This window comes from Hirundo rustica, chromosome 1 (genome assembly GCF_015227805.2).
Source record: "Hirundo rustica isolate bHirRus1 chromosome 1, bHirRus1.pri.v3, whole genome shotgun sequence".
NCBI classification, from domain to species: domain Eukaryota; kingdom Metazoa; phylum Chordata; class Aves; order Passeriformes; family Hirundinidae; genus Hirundo; species Hirundo rustica.
This window is the reverse complement of record NC_053450.1, coordinates 112,517,882-112,538,674: the sequence shown is the minus strand read 5'-3', so window position 1 is coordinate 112,538,674 and position 20,793 is coordinate 112,517,882. Positions and strand designations below refer to the sequence as shown.

Here is a 20,793-nt window from a genome sequence, read left to right as displayed (position 1 = left end):
AGGAGTTTTTCTCATCTGAAAGTAGTTATAACCCCAAAGAAAAATGTTGGGTTTTGTTTGTTCCACCCTCCCCAAGTCTGGTCCTCTGTTGTGCTGCTTGAAGGGCAAGAAAGTTTCCGTTTTGTTTTACCTACTTTCCTGCCAAAAAAAGGAAAAAAAAAAAAAAAAAGGCAATTTGGCAAAAACTCTTGCAGTTGCAACAAGAAGAAAAGTTCCACAACCAAGTGACTGGATTCTGTAAACTGCTTACTACCAGGTATTTCAGCAGCACAGAAAAAAAAAAAAAAAAAACAAACCAGAACAGCAGTAACTGAATAGTCAGCTCACATGTGTGGAAATTGCAACCTCCAAGCTATTCTGGGAGCAGCGCTCTGTTTTCTGTAACATTTCTGCACAATCACACCAGAAAGCATGCTCTTTGCTGGAGAGACTATGATTACATGCATGTCTGCACACCTTCTGTTACAGCTGAGTCCCTGGTTATCAAATAGAGCATCTGAGGCTCAGCTGCAACACAAGTGAAATAAACTATGTTCAGGATGAAAACAGTTAACCTGGCACTGCCAGCAAAACACACCGAGCATTTCTAAATTGCAGTGGCTATCTCTCCAAAGGACGTCCCCAGCTTCCCTATTCACCAATACGTTTACTCTTCTTTAAGGCAGGTACAAGAGTCCTCCCACTACCCTGTGCAGGTCGAGTGGAGAGAGCTTAAAGCAGAGAGACGAAACAAATCTGACTAGAAGGTACTTCAGCTGGACAGTGAAAACAAGACCCAGTTGCAAAGTTACCTAACTGAGCCCGTACTGCACAATTACAGCCAGTTGTGTAACAAACCTCAGGACAATTTTGCAGCTCTTAATCAGGCAAAACTCCCCGCTGATTTCCACGAGGGAGCTCTAATCAATCAAAAGCTCTGAGAACTGATTCAGCTTTTCTCCTTTTTAATAAAAAGGTTTATTTTGAGCTGGGAGAACATCAGATTACACGAACTCGGCAAACCCATAGCGCGCACTTTAACGGCATAAGGAATTCGTCCTATGTTTTAATCTAACTGTATTTGGTAGCGTACAGGAAGAAAAGAAACAACACCTGAACTGACATAGAATAATTTCACAAATAACGGACCTGTTCTCCTGACAGGTAAAAGAAAAGATGGAATAGACAGAGAGAGATCCGGGGCTCTTTAATTAAACTCCATTCCCTTTGGGCGAACGGGGAAGACCAGCGTCGCCGCCCGGGTTCCTCCCTGAAGTTGCGCCGCTCCCCGCGGCAGCCGGGAAGAGAATTCCCCCGCGATGCGCCCGCAAGTGAGCGACGGGGATCCCGCGAGCATCCCGAAACCGCGCAGGGAAGACCCTGTCGGGAAGACCCCGCCGGAGCGGCGGCACCGAGGGTCGGAGAGAGGCGGGCGGGATGCGAGGCGCCCGCTCCACGTGCGCCCCCTCAGCGCCGGTCCCGCCGCCGCCCGCTCCCCGAGTCCCCTCAGGTGCGCCGCCCGCCCCTACCTGCCCCGCCCTACCTGCCCGCCGGCGGCAGAAGCGACGAGCCCCCTTCTCCCGCGCCGGGTCCCCGTCAGCGGTCGGCGGGAGAGCAGGAGCGCCGTCCCGCCGGCAGGGCAAGCCCCATGTGAAGAGGAGCGGGGGAGCCCGGCGGCTCCACCAGTGCGGCCGAGGGGAGGGGACGCGGGGAGGGGACGCGGGAGGGCGGGACGCGCCCGGCGCTGCCCCCGCGCGGAGCCGCCCCGGCCCCGGCCGCGCCGGAGGCGCCGAGCCGCGCAGCGCCCCCTGCGGGGAGCGCCGGGCACCGACGGGCGCTGGGCGGGCTCCGGGGCTCCCGGGCACCGCTCTGCTCTCCCTGCGGGGAGCGCCGGGCACCGACGGGCGCCGGGCGAGCTCCGGGGCTCCCGGGCACCGCTCTGCTCTCCCTGCGGGGAGCGCCGGGCACCGACGGGCGCCGGGCGAGCTCCGGGGCTCCCGGGCACCGCTCTGCTCTCCCTGCGGGGAGCGCCGGGCACCGACGGGCGCCGGGCGGGCTCCGGGGCTCCCGGGCACCGCTCTGCTCTCCCTGCGGGGAGCGCCGGGCACCGACGGGCGCCGGGCGGGCTCCGGGGCTCCCGGGCACCGCTCTGCTCTCCCTGCGGGGAGCGCCGGGCACCGACGGGCGCCGGGCGGGCTCCGGGGCTCCCGGGCACCGCTCTGCACTCCCTGCACGGAGCACCGAGCTCTTCTCGAGAGCCCTTCCAGCACATCTGGGCAGGAGATGAAGTGTGCTTGTACTGCTGAAGGGCCGCCAGTAAGGGGCTAAGTAAGACCAAGCAGTGTTTCCAGGGAGTTAAACATCGTTTGGGCTATAACAGCCGCATGCCGGCAGAATTGACAATGGATCGGGGCCCACAAGGTAAGGAGGCAGCAGTGCCAGCCTGAGAGAGTGAAACGAGTTCGGATGGCTGCTGTGGGACCGTTGCTTCTCCTGGCATCGGGGCTCTTGCTGACTCCGCAGTGCCTCCCTAAACATCCTAACACGGAGAAGGGATACGATGGCCCCAACTAAGGAAAAAGAGAGTTCTTACAGTTAAAACACAGAACAAGGACTTGGGATATCACGATTCACCATTTGACTTTGCCCACCCATGGCAGCCACACAGTTCTTGATCTACCGAGCAACTGTGGTGATGCTGAAGTGAGTTCTTGTTAAAAGTTTGGCTGGCTTCCCAGAAATCCTCAGATTACGCAGGGAATTGGATTCCTGCATTTCAGTTAAACAAGTGCCCAAATATTTGCAGAATATGGCATCTTTGTGCCGTAGCTCCCCATCTCTATTATCAAATCCTCCTCTCTACCTCACAAGAATCTGATGAAGACCTATCTGAGGCACAATGATTTCACAACCACAACAACAGAGCTCCTGGAGCATATCCACTGAGAGACAGATGCTGCAGTTTCATCCCATTCTCCTCCAAACAGGTATAAAGATACATAAAAAAAAAAAAAAAAAAAAAAAAAAAAAAAAAAAAAAAAAAAAAAAAAAAGGTATCTCCGGGGATGCAAATTTTTTAGGAAAATAAAGGAGTGAGAGACAGAAACAAGTCAGTGTGTGCTGCGAATTTGATGCCAGGTGTTTGCTGAGCTGGCAAATCCTGGAGTACTGCTCCTGACACTGTGAGGTGTGAAACACAGAACAGGCAGGCAAACACATTTGCTAGCTCAAACCAGAAACACTCATCACAAGTCTTCCAAATTAAAAATTTTAAGAGACACCTCTAGGGGTAGAGATGAAGTCCTCTGTCAGAACCCCATGACTCTCTAATTAGAGACTTCAACATTATACTGGTGCAAATGTTAAAACTACATGTTTCACATTGCTGATAAAGTGCAACAAAAAGCAGCTTTTTACTGAGCATATTATGCAAAAAAAATCATGCTGATCAGTAATTTTTTCACAGCATTAAAATCAAAAGTCATTCTATTTATGCACTCACAGAAATCAACTTATATTATTTTATGGTACAGTGAGAACTATACATCTAAACTCATCTAAATATAAAAAAAGTTATGATATCCCTTGTAACTTCTGTTTACCTCTTCTCTGTTACTGTTTTGTAAAGCTGTGATTTTTTTTTTTTTTTCCCCTTATGTAGCAGTACTTAATAGCATAATGGCAAAGGTAATCAAGTTCTCCAGGAAGCCAAGATTTCCCTTAATTTTACTTGGCTCTCACAAGTCTTTCGCTTTATAGCAGCGGGACCATATTGAACAGATATGCATAGGTGAAGCCTCCAGGGAAAGTCTGTGGATTAATACAAAGGCAGGTTGTGCTGTCCCAGAATAACTGCTGGGCAAGGCTGCTTGGCTCCCAGATTCTGCACGCTGTGTCATGGCTGGGAGCTGTGACAGCACACTGGCACTGCTTCCTGCTAGTGGGACACTGCCTCTCGCACACCAGGATGCTGGATGTTGTGCTCGGCTCTCTAGAAAACTGCCAGAAACACAGGATGCCCTGCAGGCATAAGGGAGACCTCATGCATCTGCGGCTTTGGCAGGACTTCTACGGAACATATTTGTGGTCTGGCTGTAGGCTGGAGCCTACCACCGGGGTCACCATCTCTACGAGGCTGTGAGAAGGAGCAGGGTCTAACCTCCATCTGTGTTTGTCTGAGTCCAGATGAACACGAAGAGGGAGCTTTCTGTTCTCTATCTTACACTCCAGCACTTAAAAAAAAAAAAAAAAAAAAAAAAAAAAAAAAAAAATCTTCTCATTCTGAGGCACAGATTCAGTAAGGGCTTTGAATATCACCCTGTAGTTATGTGCCCACACAGCTACATGCCTTGACGTCCCCTCTGCTTGCTAATATTACAGGCTTGTATTGCTAAATCACCCTTAAAAGGGCAGAGAGCTTCTGTAAATTAGGACAGAACTGCTGAAAGTACCTGAGTCCTCCTGCGGGTGGCATCAGAATGTCTTCGGTGGACCAAAGCATGCCGAGGAAAGCGGAGAAGGATGATACTGCTTGCCAACCGTCAGAATCATTACCGTGCAAGTGCTGCTAAGAAGTTCACATAAATCAGCAGATCTTTAATTTAAAAGGATGATTTAAAGTAGTAAGAATTAACATCACTCCATCAGCCCTTTCAATTCTGACAAAGACACCTTTACTAAACCTCACAGCCAAGCTCTGTGCAGGTTACATTTATCACAAGCGGAGGATGCACATGCATGGTTTAAACTCGCAGCTTCTGCAGCTTCAGCAAAATTGAAACTTTATCATCACCAAAAGCAGTTTCATACTTTTTCATGTAAGCCTCAAAGAATCAGTTACAAATTGATGAACACAAATTGATCACCACTCTTGCCCAACGGGACACAGAAGGTTTAAGTGTAGCCAGGATAACAAAGGATGCATCCAGAGCAGGGTTGTTCAGTGTTTTTAAACTTTTGTGTTACAATTGTCATGCCCATTTCTGGTACCTATATAGATTAGGAAGGACCTTATTACACTGAGACAGGTCAGTGCATACTCCCAAGCCAACATACATTTTGGAAACATTAAAGTGCTATGAATCTAACTACTGAGGAAATGACTGCCTTACCTTGAGAGTATCTTGTGCTTCAGAATTTGATCATGTCTTGTACTGTTCAGTTGCCCATATGACTAAATCGTACTGCCTGAGACCATAATCACAGCAAACCTTTGTCAAGTTCCCAACAATCACCATCAGTTGTAAAAGCATGACTTTCAAAAACACATCAGGAAAAAAGTTTCTTTCATTTTTGTCTCTTTTTTCTCCCCCTTTCCTCTTCTTTAAAAGCATTTTAGTTGATCTAAGTTAGTGTTTATTGCCCTTGCAAGAATTGATCTGACATTTACATCTGACTTTCTTGCCAGAAAATATGATTTTGCTTAGGAACTTCATTGACACTGTTGCTTGTGAAAGGCCTGGATTAATTTCATTAGAGACTGAATATTGGATCTCTACAACAACTATTAAGGTGGCACCCTTTGGTTTATTAAAGTTTAGGTATTTAAAAGAAGTCTGAAGTTCAAATCATCTGCCTTCTGCAAAACCGGGTTTTTTCAGGGTATTTCCAGGAAAAGAAATCCCAGATGTTGGCCTAAAACTCATCTCTGATTTGTACTGATAGAGGATCAATTCCAGTTTACCATTTCCTTCCATTAATTTGTTCTTAACAAAGTTAGTATTGGGGACAAAGAAAAAAAAAAAAAAAAAAAAAAAAAAAAAAAAAAAAGGCAAGATTCATTCTCATGAGATTTAGAGTTATGAGTCTTTGTGTACAATAGTCATCACAGAGAATGAGTGTTTTTGGTTTTTTCTTGTCAACAGTGATGCTATTCTTAGTTTTGTATGTGGTCCTTATGTGTGTCATAGATAGGCGCAATAGATACACATTGGCAGCTTTGATCATATTCAGGATGGGCTGATCTCCCAGTCCAGGAAATTATCCTAAAACGCTCATCATCTTGGCAGCAGAATTTTAACCAACAGTTCCCAAGAGCCTCTGCCAGCACATTGTTGCCTTTAGAGGATTCAGATCTACTAAACATATTAGAGGAAATGAGAAAGATGCAGGAATTATATATTAAAAAACCCAAACCCACAACAACAACAACAAAATCTACTTGGGCTACAGCTATAACTTTGTATCCCAAAGGTTTTAGAAATCATCCAGACAGTTGTGTGATGTGTGGCACTATCTGAACCCTCACACTGGACTCTGGCTTCAATCTATAATCACCCCGTGGTCCCTTAGCACAGCTTTGTGGCACCGAACAGAAATAAAGCTGGCACCATTGCTGACACTAGGACGTGGTATTGAGTAGTGTGACAAGACAAAGCACACATTAGCCTGAAGGCAGGGCTGTGCTTTGTAGCAAAAGAAAGCTAAGTGGTACAATCTCTTGCTGCCTGCCACTGCTGAGTCGCGGTCACTCATGCCATGGCATGACTGGGAGGAGCCTGAATAGTGCCCAGCAACTCCCATGAAATAAGAGATATCCCAAGCAAGACAATCATAAGCAATAACTGATGAAGAAATCGATTCTGGTGACTTTTCAAGACCATCTTCAGTGTCATCTGCTGAGCTATCTGACATCTCTGGGAACTGACACCAAGTGAAAGAATGTGAAAAAGACAAAGATACCTTTGTTTTTCTAAAAGATTCCCTTCTTGAAGGAAATGATTTAAAAAGGAAAATAATCAAAGAAAGTGATAAGAGTTGAAGATTCTGAGGCACAGAGAATCACCTCTCCTTTACCTACCCAGCTTGCTAGGGGAACCTCATGCCATTTTGCCATGGGTGGTACTATTTCTCCTTCCCCAGTGTATTCATCCTTTTTGTGCAATCTCACAGCCCTGCTTAGTGACATCAAATTGATAACAGAGAAAACAGTAAGAGTAATCCTACCTCCAAATAAAAACATTTGTCACTACCTGAAACTTAAAAAAGGAAAACTGAATACTCCCTCATCCTCTCCAAAAAAAGTCACAGGGGATTTCTCATGGCTGATGACAGTGGCCATCAGTGATGCCAGAGAGCATCCTGTAGCAGTGCAATGGAACTGTAAATGAAGTGTAATGTGGAGCTTTAGGGCCACTGTGTTTCAACCTGTGGGGTTTAAGTGTACGGTTCTACTGATTTCAGTACGTGTCTGCGTGGTTCTGGCTTTACTTGCTGGTTAATGTTTGAAGAGCCACACAGCTCAGCAGAAATCAGAGTAAACGGCCAACCATTCACTTTGCACAACTTGCAGGATTCATGGCCATGTTCAGACTTAGTACTCCCTAAAACAAAGGAGCCCATTATAGAAGGGGACATGTACTTCTCTATAGGCTCTATAATTATGCTCAAAACACATTCAGCTACAGCTACTGCACATTGCAGATAGACAGTGTTAAGGACTTGCCTTACTGCAAGTCCCGTAGTGCCACATCTCCCATATTTCATGAGTCTTCCTGTAATCAGACAAGTAGTTAGGGAAGGCTGTTCCTCCCTGTCACTGTGGGATCACGATTTTTGCTCCATTTACCCCCACATGGATCTTCAAGCTCAATACAGGTAGCCAAAATAGTCTTTCACTGGCCAATGGTGTGGTGATGCAAAACCTATCCGACAAGTATGATGCTGTCATTGGCAACACTGCAAACCGGCATTGGCCAGGGTGCCGTAACCAAACTTCCTCATTGTGGGAAGGGATGGAGGATACGAGGTCACAGTGTGCTGTTTGCAAGCTTTTTGGTCATGTCTGAATTTAATGTGGGGGAATTTAAAAGCCAGTTAAAAATTTAATCTAGCTGGCTAAATATCATGGAAAGATTAAGACAGATCCCAGCATCTAGACAGAGATATAATATTTTAAAGTGGTATTGCATTACTGAATAAAGTTTTCCTTATAGCAATGGTAAAAATGGGAGGACTTATCTAATATACTTTAATGATAATTTTGCAAGGATATTTTAATATACCAACACTTTTTCTTCTTACCAGCTTTTTCTGTGTTTTGGCAGCCCATAATATTTTTTCTGTGTCCCCTTCGCTGCCCCCAGAGCAGAGCTGAGAATGAGAAAAGGTTCCAACCTAAACCAAGCTGAGAATAATTGGTCCATCATAACCTTTTTCCTGAATTAAACGTGACATTTCACCTAGAAATAAAGATTCAATTTATTGTGGTTTTTTGGTCCATTAGTTAATACAGGGTAAAGATTACACTTTGGTCATGCTATTGCTGACATGTACTGGGCCATTTGCCATTCTGGCTGTTTCTGGACAGATTTTTAGCTACTTTATAACATGTGCATTTCTATCACCCTGTCAAATAGCAATTGATTACACCAGCCTCACGCTGTTTTCCTTGGAACGAAAAACTCTAAAGCTTGTTTAACAGTAAGGGTCTGCCACTTTTCTCTCAACAATAGTCTGATAGAGAAAAAGCATCTTTTGTTACAAATGGTTTGCTTAAAAACACCCAGCTCCTTTTGTGCTGAAGTTTCACACGCAGCAGGAGACTATCTGTGTTTCAGTAATAAAATATCTCTACTGTCAAGGTCAGAGGTGGTTTTTTGCCAGGTACCGTGGTTCCTGCAACACTTAAAGCCCTGGTAGCAGAGAAGATATTTAATTTCCCTTATTCCCTATATCCTACAGATGGTGATTTTTATTGGCTTTTTTGAGAATATGAATAAGGAGGTACTACAGTACCGAATGGGAATTTACCGATAAAAGTACATTTAGAGCCCTTAAATAGCTTGTTATCTTCACCATTTAAAGACATCAATAAGCCTGTTCTCTATAATAAGGTAATACTATATGAAGGTAAAATTCAGTTTTTCACCATCACAACAGAAAATTCCTCTTCACATATCCTCTTAGTATCCTCTTAGCAAGAAACAGAGGAAAAACATAATTTCAGTATATTCTGATGCAAAGCTAAGGCTCCTAATTGCTCTGCACAGTTTTTATTAGAAAAATGGGGCACCTTAATGCAGTTGATAAATCCCAGTTTTATTTATAAAATTCTTTAGTATTTCACCACAGGGAAAAAAAAAAAAAAGTTAACTTACCTAACTTGTTCCTATGTTCTCTTAGTATTTTATTATTATTATTTTAAACATCAAAAGCAGCTTTTCTAGACCAAAATTACCCCTAGTGCCACTCTCTTCCAGTCATGCCTTTAAGCAATGCCATCTTTTTAGCAGCAATGATTATGGAAACCATTACTTCCATCTTCTTGCTATGGAAAGCCAGTTGTGATATCCAGGGCAAACAAAGACAAGCCACGAAGATGGGACTCTGAACAGGAAAAGATTTGGCTTCACAACTGGAAGAGAAGGAAGAATATCCTGCAGTATTTTCTCTTCTACATTGTCAAATTTAGAAAGCCTTTGAGATTCCCTGCAAAGCAGCTGGGTACAAAAGTAGAGAAGAACATAACTTTACCCTCAACCTTTGCAACTAGCAAATCAGAACTAAAATCACTGATGGCTGGCAGGGAGCATTCACAGACTAGTCACAATGACATGATTTCCTGCTTCTTTCAGTAGCTGACCCAGAAGCAACCACAGCCTGGTTTTCATTTCCGTATTGTGCACTGGTAATAGTCTGGTCATTTGAAGTGTTATTATTACACGTGGCTGCTTCAGCTCTTTTCCTCTCACTTTTTAAAGGGACTGCAGGTGTCCTGGAACAGGTAAGAGAAGGCAGATTTCCAATGAAGAAGCTGATGAATGGGCAGCTTCAGGAGCTCATAGATAAATGCATTAGAAGGAATTATATGACAAATTCAAGAAAAATTGATTTTCTCTCTTTTAAAGTATCAGATTTAATTCTGATAAACGTGAGGTTCAAACTTTTGTATGCAGAAGCTGGCCTGGACACCAGCTCCACTTCTGCAAAGCATAAATTGGTAAAATTAATTGCTGAAGCCAGGGATCCCATCTGAAACTGAAGCTCCCTTTGTTGGGGCTTTACCGGAATAAAATAAGAAGCTTGTGCCTAAGAAGATAGTCACCTTCTTAGGGAGGGTGGATGTGAGAGGAAAAACAGTGGCACAGATTAAAAATGTGAAAGAATTTGTTAACAAATCAGTGTCAGAGCCAACAGCAGACCCATAACTTCTGATAATAACCTTCCCAGAACAGCACCTAGAGTGCAAAAACTCCACAATGAAATGGTCTTGACTCACCCAGAGGTTTTGATCCTAGGGAAGTATTTACTATTAAGCAGCTGTTCCTTATTCAAGAAAAGGATAAACTTTACATTTTGAAGTGTATAGTGATCCCAGTGAACATTCAGGCAACATGAGCAATCTGGCTTGGGATAAGCCCCAGATTTTCAGAAGAGAGGCAGAGAATTACCAAAAAAAAGTGTGTGTACACAACATATTTTCCAAAATTTGTTAGTAAGAACTGTAGCAAGGGCAGGGTGAGGAGGTGTCAGATGTTAACAGAGAGGCCTGAACCATTCTGCCAGCTGTTTTGACTAGTGCTAAGAGAAAGAATTACCACAGTGACAAGGGTGGAAAAGGCCTTCAGGGGTGATGAAAATATACACCAAAAGCATTTTACATAAAGTGATGCTTGAAACGTGTTACTTGCAGTTATTTTAACTACCAACATGTGAAGCAGGATGCAGACCATTTTCTCTCTTGTTTTCATTCTCCTAGCAACAGGATAAGTGTTTTAACAAGTGTGAGCCACAGAAATTCAAACAGAAAATAAAACATGCTGAGTGAAACAAGAATAAGGTGATCTTCACAGGGAGATTCCTGCCTTGTCAGACTACAAGGATGAATTTAATGCAGAATTTGATAGGGATCAGTCACAGCAAATCACATTATAAGACAAGAACTTGAAAAAAACCCACTATATTTTTATCTTAATTTTTTAGAACTTATGACTCTTCAAAAATCTACTTGTTTAAAAGTGCAACTTTTCATACTGCTCAGCAAATCCCAAATCCTCTCTGATAAGAGTAGGAAGAAATTCTGCCTATGCACAGGCTATTCTACATTAATCACCTGCCCACCACGGCAATGGTAGCCTTCACAAAGATAAGATGTCAGAACAAGATGAAGCATTGGTCTGATTCAGCATGAAAAGTTCTCACATTTTGGTGCTTAAGGTTTTCCCCAAAGTGCTGGCTTTTATCCTCACTGCCTTTAGTTCACACACAAGTATATTAAAGGAAAAATAGAAAGATTGCTATCCTCCTTTCTGCTGTGCATGCATGTGGTTTTTTCAGACTATGACAGGGCTTCCAGAAATGAGGTCTGTGATATTTCAATGTTTCAGCTGTTTTGCGTCATAAATAAAAGGGTTGAGGAATCCTTAGATTTCCTAGAGAAAGATTTTCTTTTGTACTGTGACTAACACTGCTGAGCTTATATTTTTCTGCATATTTGCCGAAGTTGGAGGTTAAAGGTAATAAGAAGAACTTCAAGGGCACTGTGATTTATATCTAAGTTTTAATGAGAGCAAGTTATCTCCTGTTGTGTCCCTTTTCAACTGGTTTTTTTAAAGTTAACAAAATATTTCCAAGAATTTACCCTGAGTGACCCAAATTGTTACCTGTGAAGACATTCAACTATCTGCTAAAATAATTTTTATATACCACCTTGCTTAAATCAAAAATGTTAGCTGAAGTTCTAATTCATGACGAAAGGGAAAGGGCTTGTGCACATCTCTGCCTTAAAACAGTTCTGATGGTCCATGAAGGAAGCCTGAAAAAATCAGAAATTTGTGGGTTTATCCTTTCTAAGATCCTTTTTCATCTTCTGTGTGTGTGTGTCCTGCTTTTTCTCATGAATCTTACCTCTGGCACATCATTTGGACTTCCACTTTTTTGTTTTCTGTCTCTTTCCTCACCCCCCAGCTATAAACTCTCCCAGCTCTGTTTCACTAACCTTAGGCTTGAGGTTTATTTTCCTTTCTAGACAATATTCAGGACTATCAACATTATTATTAATGACATATTTTATCATTTTATTAACAATCTTTCATATGCATCTGCTGTACTGCTGAAGCCAATTAGAAAAATAATTATTTTCCTGTGCCTGAGCAGAAAATTGACTCAGCTCCAAAAGAAGTGTTCTCCAGGAAGGTTCCCATTAAAAAGTAGCTTACGACATGCAGCAGCCTGAACACTATTGATTCTATTTACTGAGTCCTACCTAGGCACAGTGTTTATTTCCCATAGCAAATCCATCAGTGATGAATAAGTGGGTTCAGCAGCTCCTGTCCAAAGATTTGCACTTGCTTACTGGAGGGAATCCTGCATCATCTGTTATCCACATGCTGTCCTCAAGGGTCATCATTAGCTAGGAAAGAGCCTGTTATTTCTCGTATGCCATTCTCTAGACACACTCATCAGCTGCTGAAGTCTTTCTGGGTTCTTAGAGGCCACCCACCGTAACAGCCAGACCCTGAGGGCATCTCCAGCCTTGACTGTCTCTTTCTCACTGTGACCGCTGCCCAGCACGCCCAGGACGATCAGACCCTGCCCCAGCAGTGAAGCAGCAGGGCCGGTCTCTGGTGTCCCACAGCCCTGGCTGGCCAAGGGCCCCACTGAGTTGGGCCCCCATCCCATCCCATTCTGACCCATCCTGTCCCGTCCCATCCTGTCCCATCCCATCCCATCCCTGATGCCCAGGGCTGGGGTTGCCTCACTTCTGGGATGGCAGGATGAACCCTGACTTGTGAGGTCCTGTCCTGTTACCCTGGGAAGGAAGTACCCTCATGTTCTTGTGTTTCAGGGACTAGCTGGCATTTCTGCGTGTTGACAGTAACCACTATAAAATCTTTATATGTCAGAGTCATTGGAAGAATTGGTAACACTGATACTAAATAAACAAAAAAATCCTACTATTTATGAGTATTGAGAACTAGAGATTTTTCTTTTCAAGGAGGAGTTAGTAAGTGAAGTATTTGCCCAAGCTATGGACAGAAACAAATATGGGTCACCAGGAAGAAACGAAAGGGGCCAGGATAACAGCAGCATGAAGATACTGCAGCCATCATCTCTTCTCCTGCTCCTGTTTGGGCTGGCTTTTATTCTTGACTCCACCTTGACCTCCCTCCAGCACTCCAAAGACCATGCTTCCTCACTGCAAGGAAGAGTGAGGAAGTCCACGCTTCCTGACAGGCCATACAGAATCAAATGATCCAACATTTGGATTCACAATTGCAAATATTCAAACACAGTTTGCTACATTTGTTCAGCCCAGACCACTGTCTCTTGATTCATCGAGGATTTAACCTTCAGCTGGAGCATGCCCTCTGTCCATGAGGGAAAAAGCACATCCACCACACCAGCCACATTTGTGATGCAGTTCCCACTTTGGCTGACCATCTCCAACCCTGGTTCTAAAGAACCCTCCGGATTTCAGTTTGACCAACAACTAACATGAGCTGTTTACACAGGAGATCCCAGGCTCTGCTCACAGCTGCGTGTGATCAGAAGGCAGTGCATTTTCTGGAGCTCTCCTCCCCAGGCCATCCATCTTTTGCTTTCTTTTCTGTGACTCTTCCCAAGAGACTGGAGTTGCAGGGTCTTTCATCTTCACTGTACTGCCCATCAGTCACATTCACAGACATGCTTTTTGACCTTCTTTCCAGCCTGCTGGCTTGCTAACAGGAGCCATTTTATATCAGTGTGACACAGCACATCGTGAAAGGTGAGCCTTCCATACCCCTACCACAGCCGCCCCTCACAGCTTTCCATCGAGGCGGGCTCTCTTCTCTGTACAGCCTGCCCGTGCTTGGAGAGCATCCAGTTAGGGTGGCAGCAGGCAAGTACTTACCACCTCTGAATCAAACATTTTAGCTTTCAAGTTTTATTAATGTTTCTTAATTCCTGTTGATATCTTGCCAAAAGCATTTTTTGGAGAATGGCAAAACAGTTAGAAGGTATCCACACTCTCTTTTTTTTTTCCTCCTGGATGCTGCATAAATTGATTATTAGAGAAACAATAATTCATTATCCACAAATAGTTCATAAGCCAAATGCACTGACACCTGAACACATTTATTTTCAGCTGAAGTATTCTTTTCTGTTGAAGTATGCTGCTTCAGAAATTCTTTCACTTCTGAAGAATGACAAGAAATTGCTATGTAAATCTGGGGGCAGAGGATGACTGACCCCTAACCCCAGCACTTGGAAAGGTGGCAGGCCTTTATTTATCTTATTTACCAATTACAACGCAGCAAGGGATGAGTTTACTCCCTTCAGTCTGAGTTTTCACCAGGAACACTTGGACAATTCTCTGCATTTCTAAAGAACTTTAGGCAGTAATAGTTTAAGCCTCATGATTTCTCAAACAAGGATAACAACAGGAAAGAAAACTACAGAAACTTGGCATTGAGAAATCATCCAAACCACAATTATCCTCCAGGAGATCAAAATGTATCACACCTTTGTCTTCACAGTCTGCCAGTGTCCCAGATAATGCATTTTTTGTGTCTTTCATTCTCCATATAGATAGGCCCATCATCTGAGAGCAAAAATGATACTTACATTCTAACAAGGAATCTGGAAGAATACTCTCCAAGAAACAAAGACATGGCCAAGAATTAATGTAAGAAAACACACAGCTGAGTATAAAGACCAAAGCTGAGACCATGTTCCATGGTCTGTTTGTAGTTGTCAAAATGGACAGGTGTCTACCTCCGTGTTATAGACATTTTAAACATGCACTCTGCAGATGGGAGCTGGAATACAGATCCCAAGGTAACTCTGAAACTTTATATTTCTGTTTCACCACCAACCAAAGGTATTTACCTATTCATGACTCAGATCTGAGTGTACAAAGCGATTCCCATTCTCAGTGCTACAGAAATCTAAAAAGAAAACTCCCATGTCTTCTTTTTAACACTAAAAGAGGATGCTACACAAGGACTCAAGTCACAGACAAATTTCTGGTGAAGAAGCAGCAAGTCTCCCATCTCTTCACATGACATTAGATAATGACCTGCTAGCTCTTCCCGGGTGGACTTACGCACTGGTATTGTCACGCCCATAGATCTGTCCTGAATGTACATTATTATTGTCCCAGGGCATGCCTAAGTGGTGAAAGCAAGCAGCAGCAGCAGACCTACCTCAGGATGGTGACCTCTGTGTGCAGAACACTTCATAGTACATATCTCCTTTTTCAAAACTATTATGTCTCTCCTTCTATGGGGAAGTAGATTTTCTGAAATACTACAGCCTTTATTCAGAGGGTTCACATAGAGAAGTGTCCCAGTACTACTACGGAGGAATAGTTCATGCCAGTTCTGCTGGGGAAGTCTTAAGCCTCCTTTAAATCCATCACACAGTTTTGCAAACAAAAAGGAAATGTAAAATACTGTTAGCAAGCGGAAAACTTTTCACACCAGCTCTCTGGCACAAAACCAACACTTTTTGAGTCTGTCCATAAAACAAATCTAGAGACACAAAGCAATAGTAAAGCACGACTAGGTTGTGCTGTTTTACTATTCATTATTAAACCTTGCCACGCTTACAGTAAAACTCTGCTGCATGCTGTCCAAAAATCAACAGCAAATTTTCACTTTCCAGAAACAGAGGATGAATAAGCACAGAGAATGTATTTTCTCTCAAATTGACAATGCTTTCCTTAATTCTACAATGTTTCATTAGCAAATTATTGAGATTTAGTCAAGTTACTTAGAACATTAGTTTTAAACCATCTAATGTCAACCAGATCATTAAGCTCTGACAACATTCACTGGCATGACAACACCACAAATACTTACCGTAATTCCAGGATGGAGCTGTGCGCTCATAGGGCTTTCCTATATTCTGTAATGTATACAGGGTAAATTCTGTTTATTTCAGTTCCATAGACTAACTCCAAAGATGAGGAAAAAAGCAACAGCGTCATGTCATTACTTGCAACTGCAAAGCTGTTGCATACAAAGATTTGCTTTTTTAATCTATTTTTTTTTTTTCTTATTTTAAAGGACAATCTGTGTTCCAAAGGTTTCAGAGACACAGACAAAAAGTGTCTGGGAAGGTAAACTAAGGCAACATAGAGGAATTGTCTTTTATTCAAGGTCTCACACCAAGTAAAAAGCAAAAATAGCACCAAAAATAGCAGAACTTCCCAATTCACAGTGCAAGGCTTATCTGGGTTTTGGACACTACAGTGTCTACAGAAAAGAAATTTTTTGTCATGAGCCCTGAAAAACCTCTACAATTCCATACTGTGCAGTTGCAAGATGACCGGAAATCACTCTGTATTTGCTATGTGTCTACTGGTAAACATGGTGTCAGCAAGAGATTGTTTCTTCTTTTTTTTTAACAGGGAAAAGTAGGCAATATACAGATAAAATACTAATCTTAAAGTAGAATAGAAGTTCAGAAGAATGAAAGCTCTGAATTTCTTACTCCATGCCACATTCTGATAACGTGTTTCAGTCTTCTGAGCAATGGAGGTAAGATGGATACCCTCAGAGGATCCTGATGCCAGATCCTTGCTGAGGAACACTTTAGGCATCCCTGGAACTGATGGTAAAATTTAATTCAGAGCCCACAGGGACATGCCCCTGCCCTGTAATGAATATCAGACTGCTGGTAACCTCGTCACCACCCTATTAGAGCAAAAATTAGAAAAATCACTCACAAAGCGAGGATATGCAGAGAATGAGTGCATTAAATTTAAGATTTTTCAAAAGGAAACATTTTTACTTGCACAGAAGTGCTTAAATGGATTCCTTTCCAGGACTAAAGTGTACTTTGGGTCTTCTTGTTGAGCAAAAGACAGTAACTGAGGTGTTGCCCCCAATAATAGTACAGCGACCTGCAGGCAGTCCTGTACTGTCAGATAATAGTTGAGATGGAAATGACATTAGTGTGGTTGATGAAAAGGTGCAGCACATTTTCATACTTCACAACTTGGTCAGCTTCTCTGAAGAGTGACTAGGGGAAGGAAAAGGAGTATTCAGTTCCCTACTGCTATCCTGCCTGCTGAAACATCTGTAGATGCTGCACTTCTACTAGCTCCATAATCCCAACAAGTTTGAAGAAAGCAAAATCTGCTCTCAATAGCTGGAACAATTTTTCACAATTCATTTCTGTGCAAAAGTTAAATAACTATCCTGGCCTACAGGAGAGCACTTCAGGATAATACAGAATTGTAACCCATGGTTTGTATGGTTCCCCCTTCAGTACTGATTTTTGCCTACAGTCTGATCTTGAGTCATTAATGGAAGCTTTGAGCTTATATAATAACTGAGCAATATTCTCTCGGGGATGGAGTGAGTACCTAGTTTATTGATTCACATAATTTCTCTGTGGGCATTTCCCAAACCTACCTCCTCAGAGTATCTAAGTAGTCTAATGTGTCTTCCTATTCTATTGTTCAAAATGGCTAGAAATGCTTAGTAACTTCATTATAATTTTCTGCTAATGAGGCTCTGTTTTTTTCACGTAAAATGATAATGTGTCAATACTTCATAACTGAGATGTGTTGGAAAGGTTTTCTTCCTTTAGCCAGATATTTAAAATAGCTAGTGATGTGTGATGTGTATTTTTAGACTGTCAGGCCATGCTATTTTTGATGATACAATATGTCTGTTTTCCCTAACCATACAGGAAGACAGTGATGGTGGACATGTTTTTCTCCCTAAATAGCATGTCTTTGGGGAAATATCAGGAGAAGTGACAACACATAAACAAGACAAACAGCAAATTTAACAGTCCCTGCCTTAAGACCCATTATTTAATTGAAAGAAAGAAAATCTTTAGTGGCTTATTTTTTTCCAAGGAAATTAGTTTCTTATCAACCTTCAACCTACTCCTGCCCTTCCCGAATTCAGCAGAAGAATTGACTGTGTTCAGTCCGACCTCAGGCAATGCACTTATTAGTGTTATTGCTGTTAGTGGATTAGAGAGAAGAGTCTAATAAGTCAGCATTCTAATACCAGGATCAGTATCACAAAGTAGCAGAGAGAGGCTGTAATTTGTGAGCTGGTTTGTGTTGAGAGAGCTGTAGGTGTATGCAGTGGGAGTATAATACAGGCACCAGGACTGTGTTGTGATTCATGTTATAGATCTTAATATAAACTAAGAAGGAAACCAGACGTATTAAGCACTACAGTGTGCCTACCCCATACAGGGACCACAGAAGTAGAGGAGGAGTGTGGTCTCTTTACCCAATGGTCTTGGGATTGGCAACTAATGCTGTGCCAAAGGTGTTCATGGCAGTACTGTCTTTGCTATTTAAGACCAGATGCAACAGACAGCTAAGTTCAGCTTTGCCCTTTGCACACACAAATGCAATTACTCTGCAATTAAAAACAAACAAAAAACCACCTCCAAACAAAACAAAAACGACCCATAGAATTGTAAAGACTTCTAATAAAATGAAACAAAATCCCAGAAGGCTATCACTACAAGATGGAGGCTAACATCTGTGAGAACAATACCTGCCACAGGCTGAAGACCTCTCAGTTTCTTCAGTAAAAGGAAAGAGCAGTATCTGCCCATGACATAAAATCCCTTCTGGGTAAGAGTGCTGGTTCAAACCCTGCTTAAACCGTGGTGGTCTGTAGAAAGCAAGTAGCTGCTTGTGACCTGATTGGCTTCTACAGGACTGAGCATTTGCACAAGCCAGTCTACTGCCTTTCCATCTCATCCTTTAACAAAACAACTGGCTAAAAGACTGTTCTGACATAAAAAAGAATGAGCTTCGGCAGGCACATGACACCTAGCAAAGTACTCCAATTCTGAATTCTGAAGTTAATATATTGTTCCTAATTAACCCCAACTAAACCTTAACAGACTGCCCTGGAGCTAAAATAAAAATGTGCCCATTGTGCGGAAAACCAATAGAACCCAGAAGTCAGATGAGAAATTGCTCCAGGTTGGCAAGTAATGAATCAGAGCTCCTCCCATAAGAAGCTCCCACAGTTACAAATTCTGGAACACCAACACTGCTGTTTCCTAGCATAGCAATCTGCTTCTGAACAGGGGGGTTTCAGAAAAAATAATTGCAAAATAACTCATAGGGATATTCCATAATCTGAATATGAACAATGTCAGGAGTCAAAAAATTGTAAACCTATTACTCCTCCATTGTAGTTATGAAAACATAAAAGACTGGATTTATATAACTGATCCTTATCACACAGAATATGTGTGATACTAAAGCTGGACTTTGTCTGATGCCATTTTGGATAATAATACGTCCTACAGATGACTAGTACTAAGTATGGCCAACAGCCACAAAGGATTTCTCTCTTTTCTATTTCTTGGTACTCAGAGTTACAGGTTTTCATCCAGTTGATGAGAGAAGAGAGACCAGAGCAGAGGATTTGCTTCAAAGGTGTGAGCTGTAGGACTGTCTTCTGGCCCAGCAGATGAACAACCCTCTGCCTTCCCAGTGTCAATAGTCTACTTATGTACCGTCAGAGACCTTACTGTTATATTCAAATCCAAGTTCCTATGCTTTGGACACTTCAAAAATAGTGAAAGACCTTGCCCAGAGCCTTAAAGCCTAAAATAAGAAACATGCAGTATTACAGCGATACCTCCACACTCAGTTTCTTTGTTACACGTGAATGTAATTGAGACATGGTTGCCAAATTGATTTTAAGTGTGAATTAGGTGAGATATTTTCATTCTATCATTGTTCCTCACTAAAGGTGTGGCCCAAACTGAGTTTACTAGGAGAGAAAGTTCTGATATTTTGCACAGGTATCCTCACAACTCAGAAAAGGAAGCTACTTACTGCATGATTTTCCCTGGGAAGAGCAAGAGCACTTGGTCCATATGCACAGAGGACACAGGACCAAAGAGCTACAGATATGTGGAAGGGACATATAACTTGCAACGCACCCCAGAAAGGTGACTTAAAATGCAAACTCCCGTGCAAAATTTCCGCTCTCCTCCACCAAAAGAAAATTTCACAAGTTGCATTTGCCACTAGGAAGTTGCCAAGTTCATAATGCCTTAGGGTGGCTAGGTACAGACAGTTCTACAACACTAGCTAAAATCCCTTCCTGGGAAATAAATTCCTAACTTTTTTAAAACAGCTGATCAGTCTTGGCCCCTGATTTACCTTGCAGAGCTGCAGTATGGTAAACTGCCAGCTGCTGGAGAGCAGCATCATGCTGCTGCCAAAGAACAAGGTAAAGAAGCTGCAGTGAGGAATGACCTGCAACTTGTGTTTAATTCCTTATTTTTTTGTTTCTGCACTGGCTTGAAACAGCAATAGGGGTCTGAGAGGAGTAGGAGAGAAGAGCTGGAAGGATGGAGAAAGGAGAAATTGCTGGGGTGGAAGTGATGTTTCCACTTCAGACAAAGGGGAAGGATTGGTGGAAGTTTTGTGAAAAAGTGATATATGACTGCAAATATTTCCAGAGTGGCATACATTCATTTGGTGAGTTCCACAGCTTGCCAAGTATCTTCTACATGTACCTTTTCCCCACAGAAAGGTGAAAATATTTCACTGTGTTTAAAGTTATAGTGGAAAAATTTAATAACTGACCCAATAAACCAGCTTCTGCAGTTCTACGTCCACCTTTCCTTTCCTGCTATAAAAATAGAGTTTATGCTTTGTGTGTATGTGGTAATAATTTCTTTTGCAAAGTTTCTTGGACAGTGAGGAACTATCTCAGATGTATTTGCACTTATAAATGATTCTATATTTAAACTTTCTGAATGATGTGCTGCATAAACCCATCTTCCCCGGCTACTTTTTGTCAATGTGGTTACTGTCAATGTGGAACAGACATGAGAAACTCAGCAATCACAGGCACATGCAGCCCAATGCACACACTT

General features: G+C 42.5%; 1 protein-coding gene across 4 annotated transcripts in view; it reads right to left on the bottom strand.

Moving 5' to 3' along the window:
- Positions 1-1,666, bottom strand: part of CPNE4 (copine 4) — a 235,802-nt gene extending 234,136 nt beyond the window's left edge. Inside the window, exon 1 of one of the 4 annotated variants that reach the window (XM_040060835.2) lies at positions 1,523-1,666. The gene's annotated coding sequence lies outside the window, so the exon portion shown is untranslated. The remainder of the gene's footprint in view (positions 1-1,522) is intronic. The other 3 variants (XM_040060843.2, XM_040060859.2, XM_040060866.2) reach the window with 3 other exon arrangements.
- Between the last annotated feature and the right edge of the window lie 19,127 nt (positions 1,667-20,793).